Source organism: Palaemon carinicauda, chromosome 1 (genome assembly GCF_036898095.1).
Source record: "Palaemon carinicauda isolate YSFRI2023 chromosome 1, ASM3689809v2, whole genome shotgun sequence".
Taxonomy (NCBI): domain Eukaryota; kingdom Metazoa; phylum Arthropoda; class Malacostraca; order Decapoda; family Palaemonidae; genus Palaemon; species Palaemon carinicauda.
In genome coordinates, this window is record NC_090725.1 from 138,067,996 (window position 1) to 138,078,287 (window position 10,292).

Here is a 10,292-nt window from a genome sequence, read left to right on the forward strand (position 1 = left end):
GCCAGGGCACCAGCGCCCGTTGAGATACTACCGCTCGAGAGTTAAGGGGTCCTTTAACAGGCCAGACAGTACTACATTGGATCCTTCTCTCTGGTTACGGTTCTTTCCCTTTGCCTACACACCGAATAGTCTGGCCTATTCTTTACAGAATCTCTTCTGTCCTCAAACAACTGACGACACTTAGATTACCAAACAATTCTTCTTCACCTAAGGGGTTAACTAGTGCATTGTAATTGTTCATTGGTTACTTGCCTCTTGGTAAGGGTAGAAGAGACTCTTTAGCTATGGTAAACAGCTCTTCTAGGAGGACACTCCAAAATCAAACCATTGTTCTCTAGTCTTGGGTAGTGTCATAGCCTCTGTACCATGGTCTTCCGCTGTCTTGGGTTAAAGTTCTTTTGCTTGAGGGTACACTCAGTCACACTATTCTATCTAATTTCTCTTCCTCTTGTTTTGTTAAAGTTTTTATAGTTTATATAGGAAATATTTATCTTATTGTTGTCACTGTTCTTGAGATATCTTATTTTTCCTTGTTTCCTTTCCTCACTGGGCTACTTTCCCTTTTAGGGCCCCTTGGCTTATAACATCCTGATTTTCCAACTAGGGTTGTAGCGTAGCATTTAATATATATATATATATATATATATATATATATATATATATATATATATATATATACAGTATATATATATATATATATATATATATGTGTGTGTGTGTGTGTGTACGTACGTACGTCAATTTTGTACATGTGTAAGTATCCATGCACATGTCAAATAAATACATCCTTGTCACAGTCATTTGCTTTCTTTTTTCGCCCTTTCAAAACAGGTCACGTTCGTTTTCACAAGCGAAATTTACTGTGAAACCAAATGGAAAACCTTCTAATTTCCCTGAGGTTTGTCGTCCGAGCGATAACCTTTGATCCTGGAGAAGGGAACACAATGGGAAGGCCAAGGCAGTCGGGGCCTCGCTTTATCGCACCCAAAAGGCACAAGCATATGATAGGAAGCATTCTTGCTGCACTTACATTTAACGAATTAAATTTTGATTTTCAACGGACAGGCAGAGCGCAATATGTCCATCTCACCAACTTTATATGCTAATATTTTCTTAGAATTGTCATGATTAAAGAGTCCTTACAAGAAAAAATGGCCAAATGATTAAACCAAGTACCAGGTTCATAAGGACGAAGTAAATCAGATTAATTAAATTCTGATTGCGAAGTAACAAAAGAAATGAAGTAACGCCAACGCCCAAGGCTTATCTGCTATTAATGTTTGAGACGTGTCACGATAAAACCGTCATTAAAAGAAGAAATAATCGAATAATTGGTCTAAATACGAAACCTGGAAGGACATTATCAATGTTGAAGGGATCACGCATCAGTGAACACGCTGTACTTAGCCAAAGAGAACGAGTTCTAGAAATTGCTTAACTGAAGAGCACAGAACCAAGAGAACACGATACCTTGAAGCAACTGATATAGCAGTCCAAGCCACTCGTGCGCAAAGAATATGTAAAGCACACTAAGCAGTATGATAGCAAATAAAGTGCCCCGGAAGACGTCGGGATGACGAGATTTCCGACATAGAAAAATACCAAGATAGAGAACACATCTTGGTAAATGAACATTTGGTCAGAAGACTTCTAGAATTTTTTTGCTAATAAAGTAAGTAGATTTGTTGTAAACAATCACAGACGAGTGACATGAAAATTATTCTATTTTGGATATTTACATGAAAAAGATAAAACAATTTTAATAGAGATAGTTCAGTTTGAAGTATATTATATCCCACTCAAAAGAATTTAACTTCCTTTTACGGATAAAACACATCCCAACAGAGAGGTAGTTATTAAGAAAAAAGATATTGAACGACTAGTCTGGACCTGGACTGACGGGGTGAGGCTTGGCGCTCCAAGAAGTGGGAGGGGCCGCAGACACACACCTGGGAAATACCTTCTATTTTATGTGTCTCTTGATGACATTTCAGGACGAGATTTGTTTTGACTGTTTTGGCGTAAAGCAAAGAGTATCGTAAAATGTTTAATTTCCCTCCGAGAGTTTCATCATAGCTGTATATTATGAAATGGCACTTAAGTCTTGAAGGTTCAGGACAACACGTAACCTCATATCTCACAAGCTGTTCTCGATATTCTCACTTTTCATAGTTATGAAATGTGATCTTTTTGTGAAATCCATTACATCGAGATACTACTACAATACTACTTACTGTACTACTATTGCTACTATTGTGAATAATAATAATAATAATAATAATAATAATAATAATAATAATGATGAAAAAATCTATGTGTAAATTTCAGATCGCAATCAATTTAATCTTACTGATGAAAACACTTTATAAAAACTGACAGAGAAGAATAGTTTGGGGCTGAGATATTAACTCGAATGAAAGACTTCTCGCTTGATAAGCAGTTACTATGCAGGGCAACAACGTAAAGGTAAGGTGGGATTACCTTTGGCAAAGTTGCAAGTACCTGATGCTGAATGTTGGCTGGCAAGCAGAAGGGTACTCCCGACCGTCCGTGATGCAACAGAAACTGCCAATTGTACATTGGCCTTTTAGTCATTTACAAATCATTCGCCTCGGATCTTCAAGCATGATGGGATAGCCGGGATCGATGTAGCGGAGGTGGGGGTGGGGTGGGGTTTTATGGGGTGGGGGCTGTTTGGGAGGGAGGTGTTGTTTATGATGAAGTTATGACGCTCAAGGGTGAATTGGGTCATTGCCCTCTCTCATTAGGTCTGATTTCTTATTAACACCTGTGAGGACAAGAGGCATTTCAACGCATCTGCATTGGGAAAGGCTCTTATGAAAGTATAATTGTTCTTTAAAATCCGTAAATATTATCATTGTTTACCCGGAAACTGGAAGTTGGTAAGAGACCAAAAAAAAAAAAAAAAAAAAAATTACAAAGAAGTATATATGAATTGTTACCAATTGAATGTTTGTGCGTTGTCAGGTAAAATTTAAGCCGTTGGTTTGTTGTAAAAAAAATTAATACAAGACAATTCAGTATTGATCCCACAACAGTAGTAAAGTATTCGTATGGCCAGACTCGAAAATGCTAGGGGCGCGAGGGATGGGATGTTGGTTGGGGGATCCTGTCTCTTCTCCTCCTCCTTCTGATAACTGGAGAAGGAGGAAGAAATGAAAAATGTACTGGATAAATTAAGAAAAGAGTAGATAAAGCAAATATAGAAGAATTGTGCAATGCCGGAATGAATATGAATATGAATATAGAAGAGAAAGTAAATGGATTGGAAATGTGAAGGGAAGGCTGAATGATGGGGAAGAAGAGGGTCAGAAAGGTGAGGCGCCGGGAAAATGGGAAGGGGAGACATACTCTTCTCCTGGTCCAATGTTAAGAAGTTACAAAAGTAAAAAGAAGAATGCATGATCGGGGAGCTAAAGGGGAATGGTGGAGGGGCTACAATATATCAGTGTGGAAGAGGAGGAAAAGGCAATTGTTCAGGTAACGATCGAGATTACAAAAAAAGTATTGAAGATGGGAATGGAAAGGGAAGAGAAGGAAGAGGTCCATATGTAGGATGAAACACAAATGGTGTAAGGTTAGGATATTTTGAACTGTGAAGAAAAGTCACCAAACAACAAAGAAAAAACCAGAAGCTGTTGATTGAGGCGATGTTTGAGGACACCACTGATGGAGTCCTTCAAGTGTGTGTACTCTATACAAAACCAATAAGCCTTATTTGCAGAATAATTAATGTAAGAGAAATATAAGCACAAGCAGCCTTTTCGGGAAGCCTGGATATATTCCTACGAAACGTGGGTAAATATTATTTATTATCATTATTATATATATACCAAACCCATTGAGAAACTCTGAGTCCGATTTTGATAGCTTCAGTTTATATTCTACTTTGAATTTTAGGTTAAATTATTTGCCTTCATTAAATTACATTTATCTATGTCTAGGGTTATATAGGACCAAACAAACGTTTTCAGGAGGGTTATTTAACAGGGCTGTAGTATTCAGAACTTATTTGGGCAACTGGGTGAATGTGAATATTATTTGCACGTTCGCCTTAAATTGGATGTAGCAAAAAAAAAAAAAAAAAAAAAAAAAAAAAGAGAGAGAGAGAGAGAAAAGTCATTTTTATGGATGCTTTTTGAAGGAGACAAACATTAAACTATTTTACAATAAACATTATTTTTCAAAAAAGGTTTGTTCTATTATTATCATTATTATTATCATGATAATACTATAATGAATATAATAATAATAATAATAATAATAATTATTATTATTATTATTATTATCATTATTATAATAATAATGTGATAACACATGCAGACGGATTATTACATGTCTCTACCGTTAAAATATTCAAATGGTTTTATATGGTTAAGTGCAATATATTTTGGTATCGAGCTTATTATTTTAGATGTCTGGTGTCTTTGTCTTTCTCTATAGCTGATGAATATGGATTCTGACATTACTGTATATTGAAAAGATATCTACTATGATACCGCTTCTAGTCCTTTTATTATGAATGTTGGTATTGTCTTTAAAAAAATTTTTAACGATGATTATAAAATCAACTCCGATTGGTAGCTTGTGTAAGATAAATAAATCTATTTCTTGCCAAGCAAGTAAACATTGGCTGCTTTCACGTAAAATGTAATACAGCAGTATCGTCTCTGCTGTTATAGATTTCTCAGCTTTTTTCCTTACATGTCTCTAGATAGGAATTGACAGGTACCTGCTAATTTACTCAAGTGCTGTACTGGGGAGGAGTCAGTTAGCATCGGTCGATTTATCTGAGCTTATATAACTCACTGAATTTTCATTCACATTTATAAATTTTAAATCGTTCGTCAACTTGGTATATACAGACGTCTAGAATTGGGTGTCCTCATCTTTCGCAGTAATAGCAAAGGAAATAAGATAGTTCTCAGCTTCCTTCTCGTCGGCAGCATGAGGTCGATTCTTGTTGTAATTCTTCATGGAGTTTCCGTGGTTTCTGCTGATTCATTATACTAACAAAGACTCTGATGTATGCCTATCATAGATGATAAATTTGGCATATTTTAATATTGTTTGCTCTTCCACCACTCTTATAAAATTTTATATATCGTTAAACAATACGGATAAGGAAACATCAAGAGAAGGGCAATTGAAATGTCATTAATGTTTCTCTGTTAAGTCAGGATTGTGCTTTGTTATTTCAGGAGACAAGCATGTAAGATAATTCTTCTGAAAAATATAGGAAATCGTCATTAAATCTAAAGATAATGACGAAAATAATTTCGAAAGCCTCAGAAACCTGGAAAAGAGAAAAGATAAACATATCTGTGTGTAAGCGTCTGCGGATATGTGATTAGCGAGAGAACGAGACTACTTCTGCCCCATGAAACATTACCATACATTCGTTTTATAATATTATTATATTCAAGGTTGGTTAAGTATATACGTTAAACCATATCAACAATATAATTTTCTTTCTTCCATGTAATTAGCAATGCTTACCTTTTTCATTCAAGAAGAAGGAAACTAAAATTTGAGACTTACCATTTCATGTCTTTCTGCGCCTGATGTCGATCACCCAATTAGTTCGCTTGTACTAAACTCGTTTGTCACTTTTGAAAAACATTCCATTGCGGTAATCACCCGGTCCTTTGTCACTACATACGATCATTTCAAAATAATCAGATGTGATAATGGGCAACTTATCACTTGAAGAAACAGCTGAATGAATCAAATATAGTGCCTAAGTGAAGATTTTATTTTATATTAAACCGCATGTAATGCCTCTTACAGTGATTCTCCAATCGAGAATATTTTATATCAAATCTACCGTAAAACAATAGTATGATTATTTAAGAGTATTATCTGTCGATGTAAGAGTTCAAAAGTCTTTCATCCTTCTCCAAGGTCGTGCTCAAAATTCGCCAGCCTCAGATTTTACGAGACTCACCTTCTGTCTCCACGAACGCATAAACGTCATAAGAAACTAATCTGGGACGCCATCCATCCAGATAACGCTATCTGGCAGCACCTGTCTTGTGGAAATGAACTCAAAACTTCCCATACTTATTTTGAGGGACACTTCTCCAGCAACGCCTCTCGTGTCATAACTGAGAAGAGCCTAAATTTTAGATTAGATATGAGCTGAATGCTTTATGTCATTAATATTTCAAGTTTGTTTTGCTTTCAAAGTGCTTCCAGTAATCATTGTATCAGCCAATAATTGCAGTTATTTAAAAAAATTGGAGATCATATGAACAGTTTTCAGACTTCTGTACCAACAGTCTTTGCAAACACTGTAGATAATTATTTCGTTGTCATGTATGCTGCGCAAATCACTAATTTCTTTGGTTATATTTTTACTTCAGCTCTTTTTCCTTAATTTATATTATTTAATTGATTTCAGCACAAATGACCACTAAATGTGTAAGTGAATTTCAAAGAAAATAAAACTATTAAATAAATATATTAAAATCAACTTATCTAGGAAACGCAATGCACTAACGAAATACAAAACAGAAACAGACGAGGCAAAAATTGTCAATGATTTCCTTTGAGCGTGACACTTGAAGACGTGGTCGCTTGGGCAGACCAACCACGACTGAGGTCGTCAGTGCCCCGCGCCACGTGTGAGCTCTGCCCCCATACACCACGATGCCCGACCCCTCCGACTGGGGCGCTCGCCAGTTGATACCAAACTCACTACATAGGTCCAATGTAAAACGCCCCCGCCACATCTATAACCGAACTTCAATCTACCCGCCATCTTGGACAACAAGCGCCACCTGCCACTTTTCGAGGCTTAGATAGGCCTGTTTTGAGATACCCAATGCGTAGGCCTACGCGTTCCTGTCGCTGTTGAATGCAAGTCCCTGAGACCGAGGAGGTTGACGCCCTCATCTCCAGTTTTGAAAATTATTTTACTGCTACTTCTACTAATGCATAAGCTGCTAATCAGGTAGCATAAACATGTGAACGTTAAAACCAGGAGACTGTACTTTAACATCATCAAGTATCTCTCATGCTATCACATTATGTTGGAAGGAATACATGAAATATAGGCAGAAACAAAGACTCAGAAAACAAGTATGAATATAAAAGGAAATTTCTGAATCGAAACTTGCAATAAGATATTGTGGAACAATACTACGTTGCCTTTAGTCAATAACCAGTTTTCACGGATAGAATGCCAATATGTGCTAAAAGAAGATAAGGCTGCAAAAGGCTGAGGTTCGTGGACATCAGTAAGTTACACGGTCACTAGCTGGCGTGAAGCAACCATATGTGGCATCTGAAATGCTTCAGCTGTCACAAATAGTGACACCGATATTCCCTTTACCTACCCCAGGTATCATAGAAAAAAATAGAGGTCGACCTAAAATTCTTTATAGATTTTCCTTCGAGATATTGTAGTTTTGAGATTCGGTTCGAGTCATATTATTTTACAATGAAGAAAAAGCTTATGTAAGTAAGCTAATCATATGTTATAGCAAGACAAACAGTTCTATTAATTATAAATTCATAACCTAAGTAGAACAACTAAGTACACGTTAGAAGAAGATGATTGTTGAGATTTAGATTAAGAAAACAAATAAAATATACTGGTTTATTGACGAGGTATATTAATAGCTAAACTGATCAGGTTTTTTTTCATAAAACAAACGATAAGCCAGGGGTTGCTTGCATACCTGATTTAAATGTACTTGACAAGTTAGGCAACAAAAAGTTGACATTATTTGAGAACATAGAATAAATCACGTGAAACTAAATAAATACCGATCTGTATAACTTTCCACAACGTATAATATATTTTACGTTAAATATATGTTAAAATATATTCTATTATCACTCATTCAGAGATTATGTAATTTTCACAGACATATACGGACATGTGCCTCTCATTTGCTAAACTTCAAACCAGCAGACTCGACAGGTTTCGACTAAAATTTCTCAAAATCTCCATTTATTTTCAAAGTTATTTATAGATATTAGAAAGAGAATGAGAAAACAAATAACTTTATCCTGGTCATCCTTTTAAAACAGGCCTCAATCAAAGATTTTATCTCAACACTTAACAGAAACTCAGTTACTTGTAAGCGTTCATGTTACTTTTTGTGAGTGTCCGAAAGTGAGCTGCAAATTTCAAATTAAGTCTCTCAAGTATGGCTATATTTCCAATTCTGATGGTTTTCCCGTGATAAGAAGTTATTTAACGCTTATCTTGTTGATATTAATTGCTGTGGCAACTATTTTGATGTGGTTAATGCCCTATGCCAATATCACTTCACAGCGCACTTCATGCTTCCTGCTCCCAGACACTTATCACTTTCAATTCTTTCCGAGATGAGAACGCTTTGTCGTTATACTGGTTGCATAAATTTTTGAAAGGGAAGTTTCAAATAATCCCATTAATTCTTTTTATATAATGACTTCTGTAACATTGCATCATTTTGATTACTATATCTTTCCAGCTCTTTTGCCATGAAAAATAGTTACGATGCAAGTAATCTGTAAGCATATTCATTTTATGCTAAAAAAAGTTTTGCATAGGCATGCACACGTTCACATTAAGAACTATTCTTCCCTGATTTTGAAGTATTGCCAAAGGGAATGAAACCAAATTAAAATATTTCAAACATATAGTTATTCTCTTAAAACAGTTTAAATATTTGTCGAATTCAAATAAAAATGTCTTACCAAATGATCTTTTAGTCCTTCAGATGATTCATCTGAAAGACTAAAAAGCCTATATTGGAAAAGGTTATTTGCTGAAATTCACTTAGGTCGGGATTATACATATTTTCCCGATATCAAATTCTTCATTTCTCTTCTTAAACAGTTTTTTCTTTTGCCACGAGAGAAATTCGACGATTTATTAAAATGACCTTGATTTTAATATCTCTTCTAAATTATTTGACATTGCAGCATGATTCCTATCAGATGAATATTCTTATTTTGTATCATATATCTCTTTACTTTAAGCATCTTTCTTTTATGCACCTGTATTCCATTACGCTTTTTTTATCCTCCAACGTATAAAAAAGAAAATACTTTTTCCTCAAACCCCAGCACAAGTCCTAACTGAATAATTAAATTTCCAATGTTTGCACCGTCGTTGCAGGTGGAGATATTCAATTGAATTTTGTAAAAAGCATAGATATGAAGAGATCATTTTGTAAGTAGCTTCATTTGTGCAGAATATTTAAGAATAATAATACCGTACAATGTACCTATTAAAGTTGAGTGGTAATGTATTATATGTCCTGTTTATTGGAAACATGCCGTATTATATTTTAGGCGTTATCTTGTCAAAGAAAAAATCCAATTACAATTCCAATTACGCTTGTTACATTTTTTTTCCAAATAGAAAGCATTTTTGTAAAAGGATGGCTGAGAGCTCCTACATTTTTAAATATTCTTTTCTTCGTTTTTATGGTAGAGCAAGTTTTTTTAGCCTTTATTTTCCTTTTCTTTTATGGTATGTTAACATCATCGAATCTATCTGTCCTTTGTCCTTTAGGAAACAAGTGACAGCTGAAAATCAACCTAATTTTGAATTACCTGTTGTGAGAAAAATAACCATTCAAATAACCCCATTAATGAAACTGTCTTTTTAAAAGAAGTCACTCAATATCTGTTAGGATGAACATAAAGCTTTTTTTCCTGAAAGGTGGATAGAATTTTCGTCTTTCAACTCCTTTGGGGTGAGAGTAACGATTGAAGGAACTCTGAGGCACTCAGTGATCTCTGTACATTGAGAATGCACTCATGTAGGTAGGTGATAATTGTGACCATTGCCGACTGTGTCATCTAACGTGATTCCTATCCTTATAGTGGCGGGTTATAGGAAAGTGCTGTCTCAACCAGACTCAATCCTTAATTAAGATTAGCTAAGCTTTTGATTAAGCCAGATTATTTTCTTCTTTTTTTTCAAGGAAATCGCTGTTGGTTTGGTAAATTTCGGGTCAGAAGGAAATGTTTACTTGAAAATTGGGGACAGAGCTTAGTGAGGCTGATAAGAAGTTACTCAACCCGGAACAGATGATATGTAATTTAATATAGTATTTTGGTTCCCCTTGTGATACTTCTAAGTAATTGCACATCAAGGTCAACCAGTTTGATAACTTGTAATGGAGAGAATAGATTAAAACAAAAAAAAATTTCATGTCTTTAAATATTTGTTAGAACATGCGTATCCTGCATAACCATTTATATAATCTTAATGATACTAGGTGGAAAGAAACGAATAAAAAGAGTAAAACCAGCGACGAAAG

General features: G+C 35.2%; 1 protein-coding gene across 3 annotated transcripts in view; it reads right to left on the minus strand.

Moving 5' to 3' along the window:
* Positions 1-6,624, minus strand: part of LOC137652082 (uncharacterized) — a 405,633-nt gene extending 399,009 nt beyond the window's left edge. For 2 of the 3 annotated variants that reach the window (XM_068385300.1, XM_068385291.1), the window contains exons 1-2: positions 6,546-6,624; positions 5,563-5,761 (exon numbers count right to left, since the gene is read on the minus strand). The gene's annotated coding sequence lies outside the window, so the exon portion shown is untranslated. Of the gene's footprint in view, positions 1-5,562; positions 5,762-6,523 lie in introns of all 3 variants that reach the window. The other variant, XM_068385292.1, reaches the window with a different exon arrangement.
* Positions 6,625-10,292: the final 3,668 nt, after the last annotated feature.